Here is a 12,334-nt window from a genome sequence, read left to right on the forward strand (position 1 = left end):
CTCAGCCCAACATTCTGCTCTGTTCTTGGCTAGGGTGGGGTCATTGGGGCACAGAAATTTAGAGGGCACCACATTTTTCTCCCACCACCTCTCTGGTCCCAGTTGGAAGTCTCACCCTGGCCCCAGGCCAGCCCCCTTGGCAGTCGCAGAGATGGATGGAGCAAGAGGCCCCAGGTCAAGGGCTGGGAGCGCACCAGCCAGGGGACCTTTTGTGCATATGGCCGCCCCTCCCCCTTCCAAGAGCAGCTTCCATTGAAGAGAAGTGAGTTTCATGCTGCTTGCCCCAGGCGCCAAAAATGTTAGCTAAGGCTCTGGTTCTGTCCCTGCTTCCCTCACCCTTTGACATCATGCCAATCTCCACACAGCTTTCCCTGCTTCAGAGTTACAGCATGCTCTGTTGCTGGGTTTCCTGGGATCACCACCAGTTCCTTTCCTTCATGGACACTTGATGGCTGCTCAGCCATCCTATGACTGAGGTTTTTATTTTCTGTTGGGAATATCCATGTTGCAGGCTGGGGAGGGGAGATGGAGACCTGCATAGGACAGAACAGGCAACAAGCCTCTTTACCTCTCTGAACTTCCTTTACTTTATCTATAAAATGGAAATGATAATAGTATCTACCTCCGAGCATTATTCAAAGGGTTATACTGCTTAGAGTGCCAGGCGTATACAATAAGCACTCAATAGATGTGAGTTCCCTGAATTGTTTTTTTTTTTTGGGGGGGGTGATACCTGGGATTGAGCTCAGGGGCACTCAACCACTGAGCCACATCCCAGCCCTATTTTGTACTTTATTTAGAGACAGGGTCTCACTAAGTTGTTTAGTACCTTGCTTTTTGCTGAGGCTGGCTTTGAATTTATAATCCTCCTGCCTCAGCCTCCCAAACTGCTGGGATTACACACATGTGCCACCACAACCATTCCCTGAATTTTTAATAATCCTCCTTTATTTTTTCAAGGCTGTGTTGGGGATTAGATAAGAAAACTAGTGAATATTCCTGTCATACTATGTTTTGTTTGCACAGGGAATTGAACACAGAGGTGTTCTACCTCTGAGCTACATCCTGGCCCTTTTTTATTATTTTTATTTTGAGACAGGGTTTCATTAAATTGCTGAGGCTGGCCTCAAAGACTTGCAGTCCTCCTGCCTCAACCTCCCAAGTCTCTGGGATTACAGGCATAAACCACTGAGTAGGTTTGATAAATGTTAGTTATGACCAACTCCAGAGCCCTCAAGCAGGAGCTCCTCTTCCTCTCCTCACCTCTGCACCCCAACTCCATCAGTGGGCTGAAAGGTTTCAAGAGAATTTTCCTTTCAGGATATAGAAACTCAAAACTTTTTGATCTGGTGCCAAGAATGCTCATCACAGTCGACTATCATAAAGGGGCCAGCCTTGGGTTTCAAATTCTACTACCAAGTCTTGGCCCCCTTCTTCAGAGTAGTGGGATTTTTAAGTACAGTTGAAATCAACTCCACTTCTCTCTTCATATCAGTGAGGTTTAAAGCCCAGAGACATTCTTATCCATGTTTTTTAAACTGCAACCAAATCCAAGGTAAGAATTGCAAAAAAAAGTGCTCTTGTAAAGTCCTTGACTTACTTTTGCCCAAATGTATTTCTTTTTCCAAAGCCCAGCATTCTGTATGTACATTCATTCCACGTTTCCAGCTGATTTACCCTTTAGAAAAGCTGTAGCCACAGGAAATGCATGCCCTGGAAGTGACTCAGGCATTACAATGGCACACATCCTGCACACTTAGCCAGTACCCCAGCCTCCAAGAAAAGTTGATCAGTGGACTCACCGTGCCACGTAAACAAAACCACACTCACACTCTATTTGCCACACTTGGAAACATCTGATCATGTCAGCATTTCATTCATTTTTATACAAGTGATATTTTAGAATAGCTCATCACAGTGTTCAGACAAAGCATCTGAATTGTTATGAGGTCCAATTTAATTGTTTTATTTGTTTTATGGTTTATGCTTCCAGTGTCAAGTGTGAAAACCTCTAGTTCTAAGGATTTTCTCATATAATTCTTTTCATATTTTTCTGAGAGTCTTGCATACTATATTTAAGTCTGTGATCCATTTAAATTTAAAATTAACTTTACTTTGATTAAAGGTGCAAGAGTAGGTCAAGGTTTACTCTTTGCCAATGTCTGCCAATTGCTCCAGCTTTGTTTGTTGAAAGAACTACTTCCTCCATTGTTTCATTGATCTGTTATTGACTTTGTCTGTTTCTCTGCAAATACTGTACAGTGTTGATTACTCTAGCCACATAGAAACCTTTAATATCAGAGTGATTCTTCTTTTTGAAGATTAATTCTTTTTTAATATTTTTTAGTTATCAATGGACCTTTATTTTGTTTATTCATATGTGGTGCTGAGAATCGAACCCAGTACCTCACACATGCCAGGCAAGTGCTTTACCACTGAGCCACAACCCCAGCCCCTGAAAATTAATTCTTAATTATTATTTTTCAAGATTGTTTTAGCTACTCTAGGGCCTGTATCTTTCCATATAATTTTTTAGCATCATTGGATATTAAATGAAGAAAAACATCTCACCTTTATGTATGATTTTAGCTATGGATTTTTACAGATGTTCTTTCTTTATGAAGTTGATATAATTCCATTTTATTTCTAATATGTTGAGAAGTTTTTTTTAAAATTATGAATGGCTGTTGAGTTTTGTCAGCTGCTTTTTCTGAATCAGTTTACATGGTGGTACAACTTGTTTACTTTGGACTATTGATATATGTCATATTATATTAACTGATACTTTTTTCATTCATTAATTTTTGAATAACAAACCAGATTGGTTAAGTAAATCTACTTTGGTAGTGATGCAGAATTCTTTTTCTACTGTAGGGGGGAAGAAGGCTTTCTTGAACCCTCTTAGGGTTTTTGGCTGAAGATAAAACCAACAAAGATATATTAAAAGGATAAAAGCATAGTAATATAAGTTTTATGAAATATGGGAGCCTTCAGAAATGAAGATCTAAAGAAACAGGGAAACCTGTGTGGTTTTTATGTGTAGGTTTGATGAAGAGTGGATGGTAATGAGGAATTATGATTGGACACAGGGATTTGATCTAAAGGTAATAAACTGGGTGGGGGGTAGCAAGGCCTATTTTATTCATATTTTTTTCCTATGTCCCTGTGAATTTGAAGATAAGAATGTTCCTTTCCTCCAGGTAAATAGCAGGTACCTTTCACATGAGAGTCTTATGACCTGTTTCAGAATCAGATCAGAAAATTCTAGGTTTTATGACCTACTTCAAGGAAGAAGGGCAAAAGAAGGTCACAGAGCCCTTCCTGCTTTGGAGGTTGTCTCAAATTCCTTCAGCTTGAAATAGTCAGTATGGTATGGTGTCTTATTTTGGTGTAACAAGATGTCTGCCCTGTGAATATATGCTATATTTGAGTTGCTAATTTTTTTTTTAATTTTCAAATAAAAGTACATAATACATATTGGTCTGCAGATCTTTTCTTTTCTTTTTTTGTACTATCTTTTTCTAGTTTTGGTATCAGGGTAATACTTGCCTCAGAAAATGAGTTAGGAAGTTTTCCAAAAGAATTTATGTAAGGTTTCTGTTATTTACATATTTTATAGAATTCTCCCATGAAAATGTATGGGCCTGGATATTTTATTTTGGGGGAAGTGTTTTTTGAGAGGTACCAGGATTGAACTCAGGGGTACTCAACCACTGAGCCACATCCCCAGCCCTATTTTGTATTTTATTTAGAGACAAGGTCTCACTGAGTTGCTTAGGGCCTCGCTTTTGCTGAGACTGGCTTTGAATTCGCAATCCTCCTGCCTCAGCCTCCCAAGCTGCTAGGATTACAGTCATGTGCCACCACAACTGGCGGAGGGAAGTTTTTAATGACAAATTCACTTTCTTTTATGGTCATAGAACCATTCAGGGTATTTGTTTCATCTTAGTTGAGTTTTGACAGTTTGTTGTGGGTTTTAAGAAATTGGTCTTTTCTTCTTAAGTTGTCAAATTAATGAGACTCATATTACTTGTAGTATTCTCTTATTTTCTTTTTAATGGATAAAGGTTCTATAGTAATATCCTCGGATTCATTTCTGATGTTGTTTGTGCTTTTTCTCTTGTTATCTTTGTCAGTGTTGCTAAAGGCTTGTAAGTTTTACTTTTTTCTCCCTAAGGAATCAGTTCTCTGTTCCATTGATTTTTCTCTTCTGTTTTCTATTTTAGGGATTTTGGCTTTTACCTTTGTAATTTTCTCTATTCTGCCTGTTTTGGTTTATTTGTCTCTTCTTTTTGTGGTTTCTTGAGGTAGAAACTTAAGATTATTGATTTGAAAGCTGTCTTCTTTTTATCACAGTTTATTTATCCATTTACTTACCAAAAGCCATCTTGTTTGCTTCCAAGTTTTGACAATTATTAATAAAGGAGCTATAAACATGTATTAGTCACATTTGTATTGCTACAGTGAAATATCTGAGGCAAATAACTTTATAAAGAGAAAAGGTTTATTTAGCTCACAATTTTGGAGAAACTTAAGTTGTCAAATTAATGGGAATAATATTAAATATAAATATAAGATCCAGCAGCCCCATGGATTTGGCCTCAGGTGAGGGCAGTGCATCATGGCAGGGGAGTACATATGAGCAAACAGTAACATCTTGAACTGGAACAGAGAAATGGAAAAAGATGGGGTCCTATAATCCCCTTCAAGGGTATACTCTCAATGACCCAAGGACCTCCCACTAGGCCCTACCACTTAAAAACCCACAGCATCTTCCAGTACCTTCAACCTGGGTCCCAAGCCTTTACATATGGACCTTTAAGATATATTCAAATTATACCCAAATCAAAGCAACAAATATATGCAGGTTTTTGCAAAGCTATAAGTTAATCACTTTGGGTAAATATCAGAAAGCACAATAGCTGGTAAGAGTATCTTTAGTTTTGTAAGGAGCTGCCAAATTGTCTTCCAAAGTGGCTGTACCATTTTGTATTCACACTGGTAATCAATATTAATTCCTCTTGTTCCAGATCCTTGCCAGCATTGCTGTTGTCATTATACTGGATTTGCGCCATTCTAATAGGTGTGTAGTGGTATCTTATTATCTTAATTTGCATTTCCCTAATGCCATGTGATATGGAGTATCATTTCATATGTATATTTGCCATCTATGTATCTTCTTAAGTGAGATGTCTGTTAAGGATTTGGGGCCACTTTTAAAATCACATTGTTTTCTTATGGTTCAGTTTTAAGAGTTCTTTATATATTTTGGTTAACCATCATTTATCAGATATGCTTTTGCCATTTTCTTTCAGTCTGTGGCTTGTTTTATCATTCTATTAACAGTATATTGAAGAAAGCAGAAATTTTAAAATTTTAATGAAGTCTAGCTTATCAATTCTTTTTTTCATAATTAGTGTCATATGTAAAATGTCATTACCATACATAAAATCATCTAGATTTTTCTCCTGTGTTATTGTCTAGGAGTTTTTTAGTATTGCAATTTACCTTTATTTCCATGGTGAAATTGGGGTTAATTTTTATGAAGGGTATATGGTCTCTGTCTACCTTTGTTATTGTTGTTATTATTTTGCATGAGGATGTTTATTGCTCTGGCACCATTTGTTTAAAAGACTATCTTTTTTCCATCATTTTACCTTAGTTCCTTGGTCAAAGATCAGTTGACTATATTGGTATGGGTCTATTTCTAGGCCATTTTGTTCCCTTGGTTTATATATGTCTATTTTTTGGTCAATACCATACTGTATTGATAACTGTGGCTTTATAATAACTCTTGAAGTCAGGTAGTGTCAGTTTTTCAATTTTGTTCTTCTTCATCAGTGTTGTATTGGCTTTTTAGTTTTTTTGCCCAGAGTGGGTAAAGCATTTGGGGTCCAAAATCTCTAACAGAAGGGAGCTATCACAGGAAAAATCATTGGTCTAATTCACTAGTACCCAAGTAGTCTGCATATTGGAGCCACCAGAAGATATTTTTAAGAATTCTAGTTCCTAGGCCACCAAAGACTAAATCAGAACCTTTGGGGTTAGAAAATGGGCATTGGCATTTTTTCAGCTCTAAGGCAAAATGATAGAGAAAAGATAGTCTTTTAAACAAATGGTGCTGGAGCAATAAACATCCTCATGCAAAATAATAACAACAATAACAAAGGTAGACAGAGATCATATACCCTTCATAAAAATTAGCCCTAAATTCACTATGGACATAAAAGTAAAATGCAAAATACTAAAAATCTAGATAATAACACAGGAGAAAAATCTAGATGACTTTATGCATGGTAATGACATTTTAGATATGACGCCAGGTGATACTTACATGCAGAAATTTGGGGACTACTGTTCTAGCACAAGTACTAGCAATTATAGTACCTACAAGGACAAATGAAAATTTTAATAGTTTATATAAGTAGTTTATATAAAGGTAGAACTTTATATAGGTAGAGCCAACCAGATGGGCCTAAAGAACCTTCTTTGGCTTAAAAGGAAGTATAATTATCTAACATTTGTCAGAGTAGCACATTCCAGGCCCTTTCTAGGATGTTCTGATAGGGATTTCTGGAAGCTGCAAAGCCTGACTTTGTATCAAATTTCTGGCTACTATGTCACACTACTTCTACTTGTCTTTGTCACCTACACCTTCTACCTAATGTTAAGCACAAATATTTGGAACTGTGGCAAACCATCTGTTACTATTACTTGGATATAAAAGTACTTTTTAAAAAAAATCAGCACTATGTAATACAAGGTAATTATTTTATTCACCTCAGTTTCTTAAACAATAAAAACAGAAAGAAAAAAAAAAACACATTTGCTTTCCACAGCTCTGACCATCACACCTGGCTGTACCCTGGATAAGTTGGAGAGCTATTAAAATATGTTCAGAGACTTTGATTTTTAACTGATTTTTTTTTTTTTTTTTTTTGGTACCTGGGATTGAATTCAGAGGCACTTGACCACTGAGCGACATCCCCAGCCCTATTTTGTATTTTACTTAGAGATAGGATCTCATTGAGTTGCTTAGTGTGTTGCTTAGTTGCTGAGGCTGGCTTTGAACTCACATTCCTCCTGCCTCAGTCTCCTGAGCCATTGGGATTACAGGTGTGCGCCACTACGCCTGGCTGATTTTTAACTGACTTAAGGTACAGAATGGGCTTCAGATTTTTAAAAAGATCACTAGGTGATTCTAATGTTCAGTAAAGTTTGAAAATAAATGGATAAAGCAATGGGGCTTAGTGGTCTTGTGTTCCCCAGACTGGCAACATTAGCATCACCTGAGAACTTTCTAGTAATGCAAAGTCTCAGGCTCCACCCCGGGTCTAATGCCTCAGGAATCTGGAAGAGGGAGGCAGTAGACTGCTTTCTAACAAGCCCACCAGGTCATTCTAATGCATGCTGATGTCTGAGACCACTGGTTTAGGATTGGGTGGATAAGTATGTGTCTGAAGGCAGGCTTCTTAACTTCCTCAGAATTTCAGTTTCCTGGAGATAGCAATTATATGAGGGTAGCTGGTGTTGATTACTGATTTATATGTATCATACTGCATGAAATAAATCTAGAGAATAAAACAGATTTATAAAATTCCTTCCCTGATTTTTTGCTACCATTCTTTCACTTTTATACATGCACAGAAATACCCTGCAGTAGAGAAGGGAGTAGCATTAAAAGAAAAAGGGGAAGGGTGAGTAGAACAGGAAAAGACAGATGAGAAACTGCAGTTTGAAATATAAGCTTGGAATAAATTAAATTGACTTGAGAAGTAATGCTGAGTGGAAGATGGGCAGAAGGTACTGTGAACAAATGCAGTGACTACATGATATGGGTGAGTCATCACATTTGTCCCCAGGACTGGCCAGTTCCTTCAGAGCAATGAATCTTTTATTTTTAATTTTTATTTGTTCTTTTTAGATATACATGGCAATAGGGTATATTTGACATACATACATGGAGTACGTCTTCTTCTAATTAGGATCCCATTTGGTTGTTCATGATGTGGAGTTTCACTGGTCATGTATTCAAATATGAACATAGGAAAGTTATCTCCAATTCATTCTACTGTCTTTCCTATTCCCATCCTCCCTCCCTTACCTTCATTCCCCTTTGTCTAATACAATGAACTTCTATTCCCTCCCCCATTGTGTGTTAGCATCTGCATATCAGAGAGAACATTCTGTCTTTGGATTTTAGTAATTGGCTTATTTCACTTAGCATGATATTCTCCAATTCCATCCATTTACCTGCAAATACCATAATTTCATTCTTTTTATGGCTGAGTAATACTCCATTGTGTATATATACCACAGTTTCTTTAACATTCATTTGTTAAAGGGCACCTAGTTTTGTTTCATAGCTTAGCTATTGTGAATTGAGCTACTATGATCATTGATGTGGCTATGTCACCATAGTATGCTGATTTTAAGTCCTTTGGTTATATACCAAGCAGTGGGATAACTGGGTCAAAATGATGGTTTTATTCCTAGATTTTTGAGAAATCTCCATATAAATAATGACTCCTAACCATTTAATCTATGTCACCTTTTGGGGCCAGGCCCTGACCTGACTGAAATTAAGGAATATGGAACTTATTTCCCAATCATCTGCTCCCTGACTTAATGTGATTTTTACGCAAATCTCTTAAAGTGCTTAACAGTTTCCTCAGATTTGCATAGGTGAAGTAAATGAGTCTTTTCCATTCCTATAGTCCACTCAGGGAGGTATCTCTCCTGGGTCTTCCAAGCATAGTGGAACAGGAAACAGACTGCTAAGTAAGAGAGCAGAGTTTGATTTTTAAAATATTTTTATTATTGCATTATAATTATATATAATAATGGGGTTCGTTATGACATATTCACACATGCACATAACATTATTTGTTTCATTTTATTCCCCAGTACTTCAACTCCAAGTGGTGCTTGGGCCACAGGGAATGTGGATTTGGGATAATGGAATCAGCTTCTTCAGGAGCCAGGAAAAAGTAAAAGGAAAGACATGAATGGAACCATCTTTATCTTTTAAATCTCCCCATGTTTCACCTCCCCCAATATAACATATGCTTTTTGTCCTTCAAACTTGGTAACTCTAAGCATTGAAACCTGTTTGGTGACATTTACATGAAACACTTTAGACTTTGATGTGATTCATAGGAGTCACAGGCAGAGAGCAAGTCCTCTGTAACTATTAACTTCTGGTTTCTCACTGGCCTCTCTGAAGGCAGTATGTACAAAGAAGGCAACGCAAGCAGTAGGAACTTCTAGGTAGAATAAAACTTAGAGGTCTCAACTTTATGGGCCAGGAATTTGAGGCTTAAGGTCACCTGTTGGTTGAAGGCAAATTCTTAATCATGCCCTGGCCCAGAAATATCTAAAGCAAATACTGACTGACACTTCTCCACAAGAGAATTTTCTTGAAATTTGTTTTTAACTTTTGAGCTGAGTATGTTTTTTTTTTTTTTAGAGAGAGAACTTTTTAATACTTATTTTTAGTTTTTGGTGGACACAACATCTTTATTTTATTTTTATGTGGTGCTGAGTATCGAACCCAGCGCCCCACGCATGCCAGGCGAGCGTGTTACCGCTTGAGCCACATCCCCAGCCCATTATTTTTTTTAATAATGTCCAAAACTAGGACAGTGGCTTTGTAATCCATGAAAGTGGTGGCCCACTTTCCCTTCCTGATGATGGAGGACAGGCCTGTCAGCTGATAGCAGTGATGAGCCTCTGAAGATAATTGCTGCAAGCCACTCTAGGATGGTGTGATGAAAAGTGTTTGTTACTGTAAACATACTATGTCAGCTGTTTGAGCTACAGATTCCAGGATAGTAGCCACATGATTGAACTTCCTATTTGAGTTGGGGAGACGTTCTCTGACTCTTGGCATGTAATCTTCAGGATCGTAATCTCAAAAATCCTTTCCTCCCATCCTAGAGGAATACTTTTTGGAACTCCTTTTATCATCAGTGGGAGGGGGTGAGTTGAAAGTTGCATCTGTACGTGTTTTCTGTGCTAATCTGAGAGCTGGACTCAACCCCAGGACTTGGGTCACTTACACACAGAGATCTCATTGTGAGGGGGGGAGGAAAATGGCAGCCCCTCAGCTGCACTTTGAAATTCTGCATTAAAAAAAAACACCAAGTATTCATAAGCCTCTTATTTAATGAATGAATCCCTTTGTATTTACATCCTTCACAATTCAGGGAACAAATAGGGTTTAGTTGCTAGAAAGTGAAAACTTCAAGCTCATCAGAATGGGGGAAATAGTAGGCAATTTAGATGAACAGTGGCAGTGGTTCCCTCCCAATTCCTTGGTACCTGCTCCTAAGTGCATGCCAATCAATGCTTTATTTTTCATTGTTTCCACCTCCAATTTAGGGCATTATCCAAAAAGGAGCAGCAAGATACTGACCAACATAAATCTGTATTTAGCAGGCATGCTTACCTGAACTCTAGAACTTTCTAACTACTTTCTGCCAAGTGCCTTCATTTTGCCCCCTCCCCTTTGATCTAAGACTGGCACTTCTCATGTGTGAACAAACCATCGAGGAAGCATTTCAACAATCCGACATTATCAGAAGAGAGCCCATCCAAAATTTTAAGTTGACATGATTTTGAAATGGAAATGGGATAAATTCACTCTTGGGTTCTCCCCACTCCTAAGAGTAGTTTCAAGCAACTCTTCAATATTAATTAGCAGCCTGTGAATTTGGTTCTGTGCAATTATGACGAGCCAGTTTGGGAAGTATGAAAGAGCTAACTTATCATATTTTTGAATTACCCATCTAGAAGCCTGCATATTTTTGTATTTCCATATTTCTTGAGTAGCACTTAATTTAATCTTAGCCCTATTTCTTTCAATAAACCATTGTTGCCTCTCAGAAGCAGCTCAGCTTCTTCCTCTAACTCATCTCCCCGTGAAATTGGTTTAATGAAGCAGAAAGGTATGAAGCATTAGCAACAGTGGAATCCATGTGGTAGCACTTCATTTTTCAGAGGCACTCACATTTCCACCCTAATTTATAAAATCAGCACACAAATGATTTTTATCACGGCCATTACATCAGTATAAATTACTGCCTTTTCTATAACACGGCAGTTAGTCAAACTGTTGAAATGATATCTATTAGTCAAGAGACGGAGGGGGAGTGAGGGAGAGGTGGAAAGAGTTAGTGAAAATGAGGGTTGATGGTTGTCTTACAGAAACACTAATATTAATTTACCATAATGAACACCGATGGGGTATTTTGCAAACGTGCAGATGAAAATTAAATGCACAAAGTGAAGCAAATAGGTCAATTTGTTCAGGACAAAGAAGGGGACCTTCAATAAACAAACGGTGCTACATAGAGACAGGCAGCGATGCAATTAGTCAGGCGCTCCTCCTGTCCAGTGGGCAGGCCGCAGCCGCCCTGGGCAGCGGCCATTGTTGCTGTCTCCCTCGTGGGTGTCTTCATTTGTCTCATTGTAGGAACTGTCATCCTAGTTTTGTGCCCCTCAGCCTCACCATGTCAAATCCATCCTGCCAGACCTTCATTGGCATCCTCTTTGCGCCATTGCCACCTAAGATGCTTACCAGAACCTAGTCACCCCCCTTTCAAGTTAGGTGAACCTCAGTCATCTGACCTCACCATTAAGGGTCCTGTGATCATTTGAGTGGGATCAGGTTGATGGGTCCCTTTACTGTCACTATGAACAACAGCTTGCTAAGCAATGGATTAATATGGCAGTCTCTTTTGGAGAGAGGGTATGGATGACGGGTACAGGAACAGTTTAACCTGAAGAGAATCAATTGTGCATATCCTTTGGAAATGACCTTTACACATAAACAATTTCTGTATAAATTGGAAGTCATTCTTGTCATTGAGCGACATGGTCATGCAATCCAATAGAAGCTGGTATTTTCAAAGAGGCAGCTCTTCAGCAGTCGTGGAATTGATTTGAATGAAATTTGGGATCGTGGCCAACATCACAGTTATTTGCTTGTATTAAATGAGGTCAGTTGTTCACAAACCCACTAATCCTAGTGTTAGACAAACCATAATTACTGATATCTAGTATCAAAAGTCCAATAATGGAATCTGAATTCTTTTGGTCTTCGTTGTATGCATGTGAGATTTTATACACACACACACACACACACACACACACACCTGATCTTTCTACCTATTCTTATCTAAGGAAGGGGAAGACTTCTGTTTTCCCCACCTCAGTACCAGGGATTTAACCCTAGGGGTGCTTTACCACTGAGCTACATCTGCAGTCCTTTTTAGTTTTTATTTTTACTTTTTATTATTGGGGATTGAACCCACAGGCACTGTGTCACTGA

Source organism: Marmota flaviventris, chromosome X (genome assembly GCF_047511675.1).
Source record: "Marmota flaviventris isolate mMarFla1 chromosome X, mMarFla1.hap1, whole genome shotgun sequence".
NCBI classification, from domain to species: Eukaryota; Metazoa; Chordata; class Mammalia; order Rodentia; family Sciuridae; genus Marmota; species Marmota flaviventris.